This window comes from Vicugna pacos, chromosome 8 (assembly GCF_048564905.1).
Source record: "Vicugna pacos chromosome 8, VicPac4, whole genome shotgun sequence".
Lineage (NCBI taxonomy): Eukaryota > Metazoa > Chordata > Mammalia > Artiodactyla > Camelidae > Vicugna > Vicugna pacos.
Genome location: NC_132994.1, coordinates 52,868,462 through 52,885,964, shown reverse-complemented (window position 1 = coordinate 52,885,964; position 17,503 = coordinate 52,868,462). Strand labels below are relative to the sequence as shown.

Here is a 17,503-nt window from a genome sequence, read left to right as displayed (position 1 = left end):
TTTGCTCTGGTTCCATTCTCCTGAAAGGATTCTAGGCCTTTGTTTTTCTTGTATTCATGCCATAGTATGTCCCCTCAAAATGTATTTTTATGTATTTATTTTTGAGGTGGGGGTGGTGGTAATTAGGTTTATTTATTTATTTTTTAAGTGGAAGCACTGAGGATTGACCTCAAGACCTCATGCATGCTAAACATACACTCTACCACTGAGCTATAGCCTCCCCCACAAAATTTGTTTTTTAACGCACATTTATAAAGCTTCTAAGGAGGATAATAGAATTGTGGCCTTTGTTAGCCCATTGTACTAATTTTTAAAAAATACTTCTTATTTTTTATTGACATGTAATTGATTTACAATGTTAGTTCCAAGTGTACAGCAAAGCAATTCAGTTTTATATATATATATATATATATATATATATATTTATTCAGATTCTTTTCCATTACAGTTCATTACAAGGACTTGAATACGGTTCTCTGTGCTACCTAGTAGGTCCTTGCTGTATATCTATTTTATATATAGTAATGTTGTACTAATTTTTTTTAAATCGACTTCATATTTTAGAGCTCAATTCACAACAAAACTGAGAGGAAGGTACAGAAATTTCCCATACCTCCTCTGCCCCGACACATACATAGCCTCCTCCACTATCAACATCCCCACCAGAGTGGTGGGTTTGTTACAACTGATGAACCTACATTGACACAGCGTCACCCAAAATCCATAGTTTACATAAGGATTAACTCTTGATGTTGTACATTCTACAGGTTTGGACAAATGTGTAATGACATGTATCCATTATTAGGGTATCATACAGAACCGTTTCACTGCCCTAAAAACCCATCTATTCATCCTTCTCATCCCCCAACCCCTGGTAACAGCTGATATTTCACTGCCTTCATAGTTTTGCTTTTCCAGATGCCATATTAGTTGGAATCATACAGTGTGCTGTCCTAAGTTTTTATGCTGTTCTAAGATGGATACAGCAATGTTTTGGTCAACTAGAAATTCCTCATAAGTTTTTTGATCACATAGAGATCAATTCTTGTATGATGCAAGAAATGTAACAGTGGTCTAAAGTTTGTAACCTCCACTGAAATATTTAGTGCAACATCATCTGACCTGTAACAGAAAACTATATCAATCTTTCACTACTTTTCCCATATGTACTCATATTTTTGATATACACTTATATTTTTACTGACTTATTTTTCTCTGTTACTACAAGAGTTTTAGGGGGTTTTGTTTGTTTGTTTTTTAATTTTGCTAATCCAAGAAAATCAGGTAACTGACTTATCTTGTGATAAGTTCTAAGATTTAAACAATTTAAAATTGTATTTTTAACTTATAACTCAATTAGGCTTATTTATTTTGACTTGTAAACCATCAGATTAAATGTTTATCTTATTTTTGTTACCAACTTATTGACATAAAAACATGACTTGAAGACAACAAGACATATTATTACAAAGTACAATTGATTGCAAGTGATCTTCCAATATATTATCTCAAATTAGTGCATCATAAGATGATAAATGTTAATAAAGCCACACACCCTCCTTTTTTTCCCAAAGTCAGCATTTTCCAGAGATGAAGGGATCATTTTAGCTGCTGAAAGAAAAGATAAAAACACTTGAATCTGAATTCTTTTTAACCCTGAGATATGCAGTGTATAATACCTGCTGGCTTACTTTCCAGGGTAATTGGCAACATCAAATGAGACAACATTTATGATATATGTTGTAATCTATAAAGTGCCAGGCAAATATAAATCATCCTCACTTACATTTGCTAACTTACATATTGGCCAAGCCTGTGAATCTGTAACACTGAATTAGACTTCCATGACCAGGTGAGCAGTTGCTGATCTATGAACATTTGTTATGGGCATCTGTTATTTAGCTAGACACTAGCTTAACTCCACGTTGGTCATAAAAGGCAATACATAGATTCTAAATGCAGGGATGGACATCCTTTCTCTGTAAAGGGCCCGAGAGCAAATATTTTAGGCTTTGCAGGCCGTACGGTCTGTCATTTCTATTCAGCTCTGCCCTTGTAGGGAAAGCAGCCATAGATAACATACAAATGAATGGACCTGACTGTGTTCAAATGAAACTTTGATTCACAAAAACACGTGGCCGGTCCACCAGTCATAGTTTGCAGATTCCTGGATTCAGTCTAAAAGAGTCTGCCAACTTCTAAAGAGTCAAAAGAACTATTCATGACTCACAGGCAGAGAGAGGGCTCTGAAAACCTTATACAGAGCACCAATGCCTGGTACTAAATGTTTACTTGAGGGCCTACTATATGCCTGTCTGCTGGGGAGGAGGGGTGGATTAATGAGTAAATGGAATTTCACTCAGGAGGAAACAATAAACAAAGAGCTGGAAGGAATTTAAAACAACATTGTGATTCATCTTTTTACTTTATCCAGGATTATAGGTGAATCCATCTCCAATTTACAATGGATTACCTGGTCCTGCCTTAGCTGGGGCTTTTTCTTAAGGTCACCACAAAACAAGAAGACACTTACATTTTAACAGTTTAAAAATGAATCTATATTTTGTGGTCCTTTAGGGGGTTAAACCATGAAAAATTTCCTTGAGAAGGCACTTCTATCCTTTTAGGAAATGGAGTTGTGTGCTGAGGAGGTGGAGAGGCTGTTAGACACGGAGGCCTGGTAGTGAAGACCTCAGGTTGTCTCTCTGACAACTCCTCACGTGGATTATTTTAAGCAACTCATTAATCCATCCTTTCTGCTCAGTGTTCCCTCCTATGAAAATTGAGATTATTCATGCTTGCCATCGGGTTTCTTTCCAGGAGTCTTTTAGTGCTTTGCAGATGAGATAGGATTTTTAAAATCTTTTGTAAACGTAAAATTGATGTATAAACAGTGTTCTGGGGTCAGGCGACCCACATTCTGGTGCCAGCTCTGTCACAAGGTCAATATATGAACCCGAGCATGTCACAAAAGCTCTCAAACATCAGATGTTGGGAATAACCTAATTAACTCTCAAACCCTTTTTAGTCTGAAATCGTGTGGTTGGAATTTGATGACCTATAAATGAAAATAAACTGTATTTGATGTACAAAGATAAAGCATAGAAAATGAAGTGAGAATATTTTAAATAAGATAAGAAAGCAAACAAAGTACAAGTCCTTTATAAATAATTGTAGAGGTTTTTTTCCCTGACTTTAAGAATAGTACATTCTAAATGTTACCTTGAATGGCAAAAAAAAAAAAAATCTCTAAGAGTTCTGTTGCAGTTAGTTTGTTCTTGGCCTTGTCAATTGTCTAGTTAGTAGCCTTTAAACATGTTTCTCCCTTGGAAGAAACTGGGATATTATACATATTGCCAACAAACCACCCAGAAGAATGGCAATATCTTGATGTTACTAGCAGTGCTGTCTAAAATGGACTGTTTATTAAACAGACTTTTCTGGAAATGAGATGGGAAGAGGATAACACAGAGCTGAGTAAAGTGTTACTGAATAATGCATGCCAGTGGAACTCAAGTTGAATCAACTTTTAGGCCATAAAGAGGTAGTAATCAAAGTAGTTTTTCGATGGGTGCATGCTGATTAAACATATTCGCAAACTCTGTCCTTCAGTGCATCTCTCACTGCACCTTCCATATCCAAATCGACCGAGCTGGAAGGAAGGGCAAGGAGTGCTTTGGAGTCGGGGTGAGGCAGGAAATCCGGTGTGAGGGAAAGCAGAGAGTCAGATCAAGATGGCAGCCTGAACATTTAATGTCATCTCTTCTTCTTGCCTTAAATGACAGAAAACACACACATGGCCACCCACGTTTTAATTTATAGTAGTGCTAGAAAATGAGGCATGCTGCTGGACAGAGAAGGGGTAACTAAGAATCTCTGAAAAACAGAAGGCAGGTAGGATTATGAGGCTGATGAGAAAACCACAGTCCAAAATGATGACGTCAAAGAACAGATGTAATAGGTGGGGACACTGCAAGCTCGTGTACTCAAAAGGACCTCGTCGGTCAGCTGGAAAAGAAAGATGTTCCAGGAGAGACCTAATAAAAGGGAAGTAATGTGAACAATATTACTGTCAGAAAAATTATCATGTAAGACAAAAAAAATTTGAAAGGAATACAGGGGACTCTTTCACATTGATGAAAAAGCTACTGAGAAGATACAACATTCACCAACCTTTATGCACTTAACAGCATAACATGGAACTATTGAAAGTGCCAAATAATAGAAATACAAAGAAAAATTGAAAATTCATACCACAGAAGGATATTTTTGTCTTAGTTCTCCCAGAAATTGCCAGGTCAAGAAGACTAACAATATGTGAGGATTGAGGGTTTTAATAACACAATGAACCAAATCTGATTTGTGCTGAGATTTGTATCTAGTCAACAAAGAATATACTTTAAGCACACATGGAACAGTTACAAAATCTGACCAAGAAGTAGCTCATCAAATTCCAAAAAGCAGAGATCACACTAGCTGATTACAACTTGATAAAATTAGAAACTGAAAACAGTGTGAGAGCCGAACACCATCCTTGGCCAACTCACCCACCTGGTATTCCTAAACACTCGTCCTACAACTCTCGACTTACGTAGGAAATTAAAAAAAGAAAATTAAAAACTATTTTAAGTGCTTACACCACCATCTGGGAAATGCAAATTGGAACATTGAAATCCCGTTTGTTTTTAACCCATCTGATTATTAGAGGTGGAAAAGATTGATAATGTCATATTGGTAAAAGTAAGGGCCAAACACTGCTGGTGGGAGGATTTGGGGACAATGTTCCTCTATTACAAATGTTTACATCCCGTGCCTTTTAACTTAGCAAATCTATATTTCTACCTTCACCTTAGATGCATACTTGCTTCTGTTGATAGTGGGGACAGGTACAATGATACTCAGTTAGAAAAGCAAACTGAAGATTGGTATGTGGATAGCAGCATCACGGTTTTTTTTAACTTCGGATTTCTCTTTTCATGTCTGTGTGTGTGTGTGTGTGTGTGTATCAATGAGTGTATCTGTGTGTCTGTACAAATGCAAATAAAAAGATCTGGGAGTATACACTTCAAACTTTTGAAATGGTGATGACACTTTTCCAAGGATTCAAATGGAGAGATGATGAGGTGGGGGAGAAAAATCAAGAAGGACTTTAGGGGGAGGGTATAGGTCAGAGCACATGCTTAGCATGCACAAGGTCCTGGGTTCAATCCCCAGTATTCCTTTTTTAAAATAATAATAATGATGATAATAAATAAACCTAATTACTTCACCCAAAAAAACAAATTAAAAAAATACAAAAATAAAAGAACTTTAGTTTTGCCTATAATGGTTGAATCTCTCAAGACCATATTAATATATTACTTGTGGGTTTGGGGAAAATATTATGCCCACCAGGAAACTCACTTGTAGAAAATGAAGGTACACTCAGTCTCACTGGTGGAAAGTCAGGGACCATCACAAAGATGGCTTCGCACCATGAGAGCATCTTATCTCTACACTATAAAGAAAGGCAAGAGGAAACATACGGTATTTGTGCTCCCACAGCATCTTGCTTATCCTGCCGTCAGTCATTTCACCCTGCCGCGTGTGGTGGCTGTGTGCACACCCATTCATTCCTCAAGCTCCTCACGGTTTTTAAATCCAGAATGTTCATTTCTTATCTCCCCCAGAGCCTTGCTACATGCTAAAAGTTAATGTGCCCCTTTTCTTTCCATTTGCCTTTATTAGCTGAAATCGAAATTTTGTTCATGCAATTTTTTTTTTAAAACATGAAAAGGAGAGACTAAGAAAACACTGTAGCCTATGCATGCTGGTTATAAATCACACGCGTTCCAGACGCGCTGGCTGCCTAGGGCTCATGACTGATTCTCGTTAACTTTGCCCTCTCATCTGGGATAGATTTGGCTGAGTGAGGATTTCCTCAGACTCCTCTGTCTGTCTTTCAACTGAAGACAGCTCGAAAAGTGCTTAGTCAGCGGCCAAAAACTGGAGCCAGGACCCTGCGTGCTGACTTTAAGGCCTGGAGGAGTCAGTCCCCTGGAAAGAGCTGCCAACTTGGAGGAATTATTAACCACGCTACTACAGACCCAAGAATTAATGTTGAGCCCTTGATGTGATTAAATATAAGGTCACTGCCTCTTCATCCTCCTCAGCAAATCACCACAGACAATAATAGAAGGCACTTTTAATTAAGCCAACTTGACACAGTTCTGGGAGGGCATCCTCCCCCTGCGGCTTGCTCAGCACTTTGGGTGTCTCCTCTCCATCTGCAAAGCCACTACAGCTCAAGGAGGAGCACTGTTACCTTCGTTTTCCTTCTCAAAGCTGTTGAGCTGTTCCTTTGATGCCCAGGAAGCCTGGTAGTAAAATGGTCAGCTGAGGAATAGTTTCCATACCGATTTACTTTCACATCATCTGGAGTTCTTCTGATCTTTCTTAAGAAAAGGCTATAAAAGACAGACGTAAGTCAGCCAGATGGCTTTGTAGATTTCTGGTTTCTTTCAATTTACATAGTAAAAATGGGTTTTTGTGAAGGTTCATGGGGAATAAAATAATCGTGCTTCAAATCACCATCTTCCTCCAGTTTTCTGCTCTTGGCATGACGTATCATGGTCTCTGGGGGAACGTCTGGTGATTTCTAAGCTTATCACCCACAAGAGTCCTTGTTCTGCACCAGATTTTAAGCCATGTGATTTTTGAGAAGGCACTTATCACATAAAACAAAAGATCAGGCACTGAGGGAGGGACAGGAAGATGCCCTTTTCTTCCGCTCGGTGTACTTAGGATGTGGCAAAGTGGATGACATTCTATCCAGAACCAGAAAACCTGGGCTCTGCATCCAGCTCTGCCATTGGTGGGTCACGTGACCGTCTGCCTGCTCCTTGATCTCCGGAGGCCGACCTGCAAGCACCGCCCACCTCAACTGCTGGATGAGAGGATGGGTGTCAAATGAGAGAGCATGTGTGGAAACTCCTAAAAAAAAAAAAAAACCATAAACAGCATTTGAAATATTATTAGTTGGCAAATACACTTCAGGGTGACAAAGGCTGAAAAGACTTTAAAGCAAAAAAATCAGTCTTAAGCAAAACATTCATCACATTACTAAGCTTTCCTATCTATGGTAATAGTAATAATAATAACAGAGAATACTACCTGGGAAATAATATGTTTTGGGAAACATTAAGTTGCCCTCTTGGAGAGTGAAAACCCCTATAATCACTATTGCCAGTAATATCTGAATATTATTGTTCTAAGAGTGAGGTAGAAGTGGAAAAAAAGGTAGTTTTATTCCCCCCAAAACTTGGAATTTTTTCCCCTAGAAAAGCATTAAAAAAAAAAGGCATTAAAAAAATTATTTCAGGCAGGAGTATGGAAAACAGAGGAAACTCTACTGGTTTTTCTTGGAAGTTTTCAATATTTTTTCTCTTTATTCTACAGTAATTTGAAGTGTCCTAAGTAACTTACAATTCAAGCATTTCTCTTTGTCTAAGAGCCAGAGGAAAGATCACCTTGTTATCTTATAGCTTTTGTTGAGAGCTACCAGTTAGCTGAAATTTCCATTTTTAGATTTCATATGTCTTTTAACATAACTCTTATCTCCTTCCTGACTTTTCCCCATAATTTTCAAAAATTATACAAGAATGACCATAACAGCATTATTGAGATTTTTCTTTACATGCCGACTGTTTTTATTTTTTGTGTGTGCTATCTTTGCAGTACCCTCGCCCCGTGTTCCTAATTTTGTCCATGATTGTATCACAGTGTGTATATATGACAATGAAGCTGCCTTTTTTCCACTTATCATTTATTGAAAACATTTGTATGTTGCAACATAAATTTCAACATTATTATGGTTAACGTTGCATCAAACTGGTATCATTTAATGTAACCATAGACTTTAGTTGGCCCTTTCATTTTATTGATTTTTTTCTCTCTTTTGGATAAGGCAGCAAATGATTTTTCCCCTCAACTTGAATAATCTTAGACTAAATTGAACCTTAGAATAAATTCCCAGTAATGGAGTAGCGCTTAAAGATAATTGTGGTTCTTGTCAAAATACTTTCAAGACCAATTTAGAAACAGTCAAGTCAATAAAAATGCCACCGGCACCATATGTATAAATCTACTCCACTAGCATTTTATCCCTTGAAGATAGTGGCATGTTTTAATTTTTGCTCAATTAATTAAATGATACTTCAGTGATGTGATATGCCTCTCTTTGATTACCAAAAATGTAAGCAATTTTTCTGTTTTTTTAACTAATTACTTGCAATTCTTCATGGGAACTTTTTTGTCCTGTCCTTGCTTCTTTATCTGCCAGAATTTTGCATTTATTTTTGTCAGTTTAAATGAATTACTTCTATGTAGACTTACATTCTGTTTCAATGTCTTTCAAGTCTATCTGTGGCAGATTTTTCCCCCAATCTAAGTCTTGGTTATTATAGTCACAAGAATGAACCAGGTCTGCTTTTCGTAGTATTAGAAAGGGGACAGCCACATCAGCTTAAAGCTAAAAGAAGCACACTCCTTTCCACCCAGAAAGGTACAGGGCAGGACCCTGTTGCCAACAGAAAGCCTGCATGTGAAAAAATGCCAGGTCCTGGGTGATTATGGCTTTCTGTCTGCCACGTGCACATTCTGTGTCTGGCCAGAGAGCTCGATAACTAGGAAGCTGGCTCCTCCTCCTCCAAGAGGACTTCCGTGTTTCCAGCCCATGTATCCAGGTCTCAGAGCCAGGAGGCCACCTCCATCCAAGTCAGTGCCGCCCCTTTCTTCCAGAGGCGAGGGCCGGGAGTCTGGAGGGGAGTTCTGCCAGGATCAGAGCACCGGAGGAGGCAGCTTGGCCTCCCAGTCACCGCCTCTCCTGCTAGGCACTGACCAAAGGATTGCTTTATCCACAACTTGGCAGACACTTCTGCAGTATTTAAAGGCATGATTCAAGTCACAGAAATTAAATTTGAGAGTCAGACGACTGTGGAATAAAACAAGTTTATGCTTGCATTCATAGCTCACTGCATTTTGATTACCTAAGCTCTTCTATGAGTTACATCCCACCAGTGTGCCTCGTTCCCAGGAGATAAGTCTGGAAAGGGAGAAGGGAACTGATCCAGCCTAGTCAGAACATGAAATATTCCAGGAAATTTACTCCCTGTCCTCTCCTGAAAATCTCTAGCCAGTGGTTACAGTTACCCTTGGTTTGGAGCACGTTTTGTTGGCTCTTGCTGTATGTAACCAAACCTATCCTACTTCTAATTAAACCTACTCCTTTTAGTATAATCCTTCCCAGAAACCGTATGACTATTTTCCACTATAATAATATCCCTGCTTAGTAGTTTTGAGACTTTAAACATTTTAAAAGGCTTTTTACAAACTACTAAAATTCCACAGGCAACATCAGAATTTAAGAAATAAAGCAAAGTCTAATAATAGTATGTCATTTGATTTTTTTTAATCATTATTTCTCTTTTTTTCTCAAAGTTTACAGCTATATATTTTTTATTGGATTGCTTATTAAAATGACAGAATTTAACCCATCAAGTAGTGTAAACTACTCCATACAGAACAAGTTAAAGACATGAAAAATTTTGAGAAAGATTTAATGATAATTACTTGAAACAGTATAACTTATCTCTAAACTTTATCTTTGGGGATCTGAAAAGATTCTTCTTATAAACCTTCTAAAAAAAAAGTAACTAAAAATGATTACTATCACCTTGATACTTCCTATTCACATCAAGTAAATTGCTTCTTGTTCATTCTGCTTACACACAGACTTGGATAAACACCTAAATGTGTCCAGAAACACATTTGCCCATGGTGTTCATCATAAATAAGTCATTCTATTTTCACTTGTCTTTGTGAGCTAGTAAATAAGTCAATCTACTTCTAAGCAAGATTCCAGCAAAACTCAATTTGGGTGACATCATCTCTTTAGAGAATCATTACAACTGATATTATGTAAGTGACTCAGCTGTATTCCATAAGGAGATTAAACTTTTCTTATTGACCTTGAGTAGCAGGCATTGGTGTAAGAACATATTAAAAATCTCTTTGATAGATAAACAACAAAGTCCTACTATATAGCACAGGAAACTATATTCAATACTTTGTAAGGTCTATAATGAAAAAGAATATGAAAAGGAATATATATATGTAAATGATTCACTATGCTGTATATCAGAAATTAACACAATATTGTAAATCAACTATGCTTCAAAATTTAAAAAAAAACCCTTTGAAGTCTAGTCAAACTTTACAGCTTGCTATCTATAATTTTAGTGTACTTTTCCAATGCCCATCAGCCTTGATAACTATAAATACACAATTCTACCCTCAATTCACTTTTCTCTCTTGTGCCAGTAGGTGGTTTTCCTTTTGAGCTGATTTTAAAATGACCTTTTAAGAGATTCACCTAGATTTCTACTTGAGGGAAAATGCAAGAATCCAACACCTCAGGCAGAGTTAGGTAAGTAGCAGACAGGTGGCTCCCTAGTTAAGTAAAATAGGGAGCTGGGGTTATAGATCTATGTAGATGATAAAATGCTAAATGCATTAAATTGGTAGCACCAAAAAAGAAAGAGAGAGAGAGAGAGAGAGAGAGAGAGAGAGAAAGAAAGAAAGAAAGAAAGAAAGAAAGAAAGGAAGGAAGGAAGGAAGGAAGGAAGGAAGGAAGGAAGGAAGGAAGGAAGGAAAGAAGGGAAGAAAAGAGAAGAGAAGAAAAGCAAAGAAAAGGAAGGAAGGAAGGAAGGAAGAAAGAGAGAAAGAGAGAAAGAAAAGAGAGAAGTGAATGACCATTACAATTCTCTTCTTGGTTTAGCATTGCTTGTTTCAGCAGCTCTGAGTTATTTTTAAAACAAGCAATTTGATACTAGCATGAAGACAGACCTTTCAGGTAGGGATCACCTATGCAAATGGTGAGAGGGACACCAGAATGTGGAATCTCCTCTGAGCTTATGACAGAGTTTTGGTTTTTTCTCTCAACTAGTGTTTACTGATGGGCCAGGCAGAAGTAGTAAGTCATGCAGTGCTTCCAGGAAATGGGAAAATACTGACAAGTAACCAGTTCTAATAGACTGTGATGCGTGCTACCATCGGGGAAGGGAGAGACTGCACATAATAGGGTCCCACAGCCCACTATTGGTGGGGGTAGAGGGCAGTCAATGAAGGTTCACCAGAATAGAAATCTAAATTTAAAAATAAGGGATGAGTAAATTAGACAGGTAGGGAAAGGTGGGAAAGAGAAACCCAGGCAGATGGCACAAACAACCCAGAGCCTGGAGCACCGAAGTGACATAGTAAATTCGGAGCAAGGGAAAGGAAGCTAAACCTGGAAACAAAGAGATCAGATCATTAAGGCTTTTTACAAGGCATTTTAAATAATGTATAACTATCCTCAAGAAACAAAGATCCATTTAAATGTTTCAATCACAGCAGTTTTATCATTGGGCATAAAGAATAGATAGGAGAGAGTCAAATTCCAGAAATTCTTCCACTGGAGATTTATGGCTTTGGATTAAGGTTTATGGCTCTGACCCTGTTGAGGCTAAATATGCTTGAGATTTAATACAATAAGCCTGATTCTTGTTTTGCAAAGAAAAACAAGGAGTCCAGATTTAGAAAAGGGTAACATTAAACAAATTACTAAAAATGCCCTCACTATCAAAATGGGTAAGGTGAGTATAGTTCAGTGGCAAAACACATGCTTAGCATGTACAAGGTCCTGGGTTCAATCCCCAGTGCCTTCATTAAAAAAAAATACTAATTTTTTTTAGTGGAAAGATGGGGGAAAGGATGAAAAAGGGGAGTCTGAAACCATGAACAAAATTTGTCATTTGCCAAGCTTGTCATTATTTAGTGACTGAGGAGAAAAGGTGAAATTAAGATGTGGGAGAATTGAGAAGTTTCAAAGAGGATGGTAGTTGGAGGGATGGGGGGACAAGGAGGAAGAGAGGAGACACAAATGAGCGCAGGCTCTTCACCATCTTGTGTTTGACTTGAGGAATCTAGTGGAGTCTCTTAGAGGCAGCACCCACGTGGAGCGGAGTCACGGAGTCCTCTCTGTTGGGACTGATCGTACACGAGTAAGCAAAAAGCTGAAAAGGCCAAGGAGAGCAGATGTCTGGAAAATGCTTCTGCACACGCATCATCTGTCTATGTATGGGAAGACAACGCTACTGACCTTGTACCAATGTTGAGGGGCAGCCCCAGTATTAAAGACTGGATTCGTACCGATCTGTTTCTGCCCTCTTGCCTAATCTCACAGAAGACACATAGAACAAATTTTCAGTAGACTTGGAGGGTTAACCTGACTGACCTTCCCTGGCCTTAAACAAGGAGCCTTGGTCCTTTAGCACAATAATCAGCTACATTAATCAGACCCATGGTTGGCAATATATACAAGGAAAAGAAAAATCACAGAATTTGAAGAAGTGGGTTTTTTTTTAAGTCATTTTTAGCCACCAAAGAATACAAAAGTTCCAATTTTCTTCATAATTGAAATCATAACAGCTGTGAGAACTCGGCTGTTTATCAAAGCTGTAAGGAGGAGTCATAAGGCTTTATTTCATGAATTAAGTCTAAAAGCTGTATGTACTTTCATGAAGTCTCATAATGGATTGGTAATGGTTCTTATAGTTGATAATATTTATTTCGACAAGCCAGAAATACCAAGTACAAAAGATGTTTAAAGCAAAAATGGCATGGACTATTTCACAAACACACAGGCTGAAATTATCTATAATTGCAGTGAATGACATAAATTGTATGACATAAAATTGGCTCTGGCTTTCATTTTCATGGTAAGGGCAGCTTGTAAATCAGTGACGTGACTCATGGGTCTCAGAGATGGCGCATCAGTCCAGCACCTGCTTTCCCAATCAGTCAAGTCGCGTTCTTACCCGAACACAAATAACTGTGGTATGATTAACCTCAGCCCCCAAAATTAATCTTTCAGTATTGAAAGGCTGTGCAAGTTTAAGCTTATAGGGTTCATTTCCTCCTAGTTGTGTATACCATGAACTTCATTCATTAAAGACAGTGTAATTTCTTTCTGCAGAGCATCTCAGTGGTGAATGACATTTTGGGTTCCATGTTTGTGGCTTTGTGTGGGCCACACGTAGGTAAATTTTACAAAAGGCCACAGCAGATGTGGCTGTGAACTGAAGTCATGTGACAAGCAGCAGCATGCCACCCTCACCTCACTTTGGGGAAATCCAAGCTTGGCTGTTGCCACACAGGATGTCTCATCAAAAGGGGGGACTTTCCCCTCTGCTCTGCAACACATTACTTCCTTCCCCTTCCTCAACTCCGTGGTACAAAAATAGTCTCAAAACAGTTAACGATTTTCCCTGTCATGAGTGAATGTACTGGGGGTGGGGGGGATGAGGGAATGAGGGGCAAGTGTTCAAGTGCTGGGGGAAAGGAGAGGCAGTAAAAAAAAATCCCCCAAACACTCTGGTCAGCCCACCATATCTCCGAGGGGGCCACTTGATGGTAACTAATATTAAAAAAAAAAAATCTTTGGCCCACATATGAACCAAGCATGGTTTTGGTGTTAGATCTTAGTTCAAAGCCCAGCACTGACCCTTACCAGCTGTACCTTGGAGTTTCCCCATCTATAAAGTGGATAATCATACAAACTAAACAGGGTTGCTGGAAGGTTTCCAAGAGAGAATGTAGAGACATTTATTTCATTTCTCTCTGCTTCCATTCTCCTCCAAACCCACCCTGGTTTCCCAGGCCTGAAAGAAATCAAACAGGTCTGCACAATGAGAATTACATGGTGACTGAACCATGTGTCATGTGCCCGATCGGCAGTCAACTACTTCTCTTTACTTTGTGATCTGTGTCCATAGGATGCTACACTTATTACTCATAAGCCTGTGTCCTATGTCTTTTTGTTCAGCAAAAGGAGAATTAAAAGAGGAAGTAGAGGTTGCAAAACAGGTACATTAGTCAATGAGCTTATGTTAGTGTAACTTTTGTAAAACAAGTGAGCTTTTTACTCATCCACGTATTTTGTCAACGTTACTTCTAGTCTCATTTCCAAACTCCTTGAACCAAACCAGTGGGAAAACTGGAGGAAAGATCTTTTGAGTTTGCCTTTCTCTAGGGCAAAATTTTTAGTATTTCACCCTGAATTCTGAAGGCTAGATCCCACCTGAACTCCTATTATGGACTAAGCCATGCAGATTGTTTGCTCAACCCACACTGTGACCTGAAATGTTATCACAGAAAAATAATTCCACTGACATTTTTTCCCCATTGAACCACAGCCACCTCTGGCAGGTCAGATTCTCTGTATAATCTCGAGATCATCTTTAGCAGGAGTGTCTTTACCTTTAATTCTAGGAGATATTTGCCACCTGAGAGACTAAATTATTAGGACCTAAAATATAAGTAAAACACGACTCCTAGAGTTTTTTGTTGTTGTTCTGAGTTTTCTCAAACTCAATTTTATTATTTTAAACTTTAATCTCATCAAAACTTAATTTTTCTTTACCTGTAAGGAAAAAATGCAATCAAGTTTTTAAAACATAAATAATAATTATCTACATATTGATGAATAACATCTTAAGCTTTCTGAGAACAAAGGCATGCAGTATAATTCCTCTGTGCTGGGTGAGTGAATGATATAGATTAGAAAACCACTAGCAATTTAACTTCTTCAATGATTGTACTTTAAAATTGTAAATTAAAATAAAAATAACAAGACCATAACTTGGTATATAATGAATTGCCCCAATTATACTTTTATAATTTACTTTTAATTTACCTCCATTCGGGCAATTTAGAAATAAAACTTAATCATTAGTATATTAAAGATGGCATATATTCTTTATTATCCTCATATTAATCTATTATGTTTTTAATTTTTTTATTGAGATATAGTTGATTTACAATATTGTGTTAGTTTCTGGTGTACAGCAAAGTGATTTAGTTATACATACATATGTATATGTATAGACTCTTTTTCATATTCTTTTCCATTATGTTTTATTACAAGATATTGAATATAGTTCCCTGTGCTGTACGGTAGGACATTGTTGCTTATCTATTTTATATGTAGTAGTTTGTATCTGGTAATTCCAAAATTCTAATTTACCCCTCCCTCCCCTCCTTTCCCCTTTGTTAACCTTTAGCTTGTTTTCTATGTCTTCCTATGTCAGAAGATACAACATGTATTAAACAGGGTTTGTTGGCCAACTGTGTTTTGGAAAAGCCCAGTTGGATTTCTCAGCACCTCCATTTGGGCAATGAGCTCTGTGCATCCCCAAGAGGGAAGAGCCTAAACATTACCCAGATACACTGGACCAAAAATCTCCTGTAAAGAAACATCGTTAGGAAAAGGCTGCCTTGGTTGAGATTTGGCTTTCTGCCGACGATGCCACAGCTTCTCCCACAGCCTCAAACAGAAACGGCCTCTTCTCCAGCCTCCCCTGCCTGGAGGCCAAGAGCTAGGCGGGCACTGTCTTCCGTAGGCTCCGAGAACTTCACCATGTTGACTCAAATACAGCCTTTATTGCCCTCATCTGCTAACCTCCAAGACGCTGCTTCCGATTCTTCAATCACTTTGGTGGCTGATGTATTAATTTTCTTCTCGACTCTTTCACAAACAATCATTCTAGGCAAATTCAACATTCACTCTCCTGATTCAGCTAATAATAACAATAGTAGTAGTGACAGTGATAACTAATATGTTATTTTTGAATGTCTGCTGTGCACCCATAAGTATCTTTCACACTTGGCATGCATTATCTCGCTTCACCTCCACAAGCGCCATAAGAAAGAGCCATCATCACTTCCAATTTACTGATGAGGATAATAACATTATTTAACAAGTGCAAGGATGTACAGGATATTGAGGGGCAGAACCAGGGTTCAGAGCCATATTTAGCTTATCCACAATATCTTTCCTGCTTTATAGCTTTTCAGACTCTGTCCTCCTACCTCTGTACCTCCACACCACGTCAGCCTGTGGGCACGGCTGTTTGTTGACTCTTATGATTATCCTAAATGACTTCTCCAAGTCTCTATACTCTGAAGTTTCCTTTCGACCTTTCACCGCTGTAATCCCCTTCTCCTGCATCAAGCCCTCCAGTCATGTCCCTTGTACTGATGCTGTCACTGCAGAGACCCCCCCTCCTTATCTGTTGAAGCAGCACATCCTCTCTTCATCTACTGGAGATTCTTATAGTGTGTTTAATGTGGGGAGGACCTAACAAGCTGAGCATAGTTGGTAGATAGTTTAGAGCAAAAATGACACCGGCTTAATTTGCTGGCCAGATCTATCATCATTTGAGAGGTCATCTTTGAGTGCACCCTTTTTCCCCAGCGATCTGGAGCCATCAGGCAACTGCTCTCCCAGCAGCAGCTTCACATGTTGGCTGCCATTCCTCGTTCCTCAGTGGTCCTTTCTCTCTATGCCCGGCATGTATTCTGTAAAATCACAAACTGATGGGATGTTAAGATTAGAAGAGGCCATAAAATTCCTAGAGCCCAACCCCTTCATTTTACAGATAAAGAACAGAGGCCTGAAGAAGGCCATAAACTGACATTATCAAAAGAAATTGCAGAAAGATTAGATAAAAGTAACCAAATCTGCTGATGCCCTTTCAAAAAGGGATTTATTTCACAAATGTATCTCTATCTCTTTCTTATCTGCCACACTATCATGGTTTTAGATCCACGTCTGTTAATGAATCCCCTGTGCACATCTATGTCTCTTGCTCACTTGCTGGTTGAGAAGCTTGTGTGTTACCAGAGGGCAGAAGGAGCAACAGCTTTTCACAGCAGCGCGAGGAGGCTCTTTCTGTTGGGCGGGACGCTTGGTGCAGATTTTGTTTGCACCAGATGGCTGTCCCCCAAAGGCCCCAAAGCTCCTGGGATCATTAGGATTCCAGATGTGCTTGCTACCATCAACCTGGGGTGATGTGACCACAGCTCTTTTCTTGCCAATTATGTTCTCAGTTGTCAGACTCTATTCAGATATGTTGTTTGGCATGCTCCTAATATTTTTGGTAATTTTCACTTTCAATTTTGACCCTCAAAAGAGGCATTATGCAGTATTTAAAGATGTTTAGAGTTTAGGTAGTTTAATTTAGTAGTGTGATCTAGAAACGTGTTAGTGAGCATCTGAGAAAATCTAATTCCCAGGTCCCACAGTTCCAAGGCGTCTCCTTTCTTAATACATCAAACTTGTTCTGAATTCAATTATACTCTTTCCATTTTGCAAAATAACTCATCTTGTGTGTTCGTCAGTGGGATGTACTTTGATATTAGGGGGAAAAAAAAGTTTTTACTTTAATGTGCTCCAGATTGAAGATCCTTATTAAGGCTGGTCTGCCTTGTTTCCCAGTTGTGCTAATTAAAAGTACTAATTATTTCCATGCTAGTATCTCAGGAGCATCTTTTGATGCATGAAAGATTTTGAGGGAATTAAAAAGACAACTGACTGACTTTTGAAATCATGTGAGAGAACTGATATTCTTTAGTCTCAATTAAA

General features: G+C 38.5%; 1 protein-coding gene across 1 annotated transcript in view; it reads left to right on the top strand.

The window, feature by feature from the left end:
• SGK1 (serum/glucocorticoid regulated kinase 1) overlaps positions 1–17,503 on the top strand; it is a 106,230-nt gene that overhangs the window by 43,047 nt on the left and 45,680 nt on the right. The gene's annotated exons all lie outside the window — the stretch shown is intronic.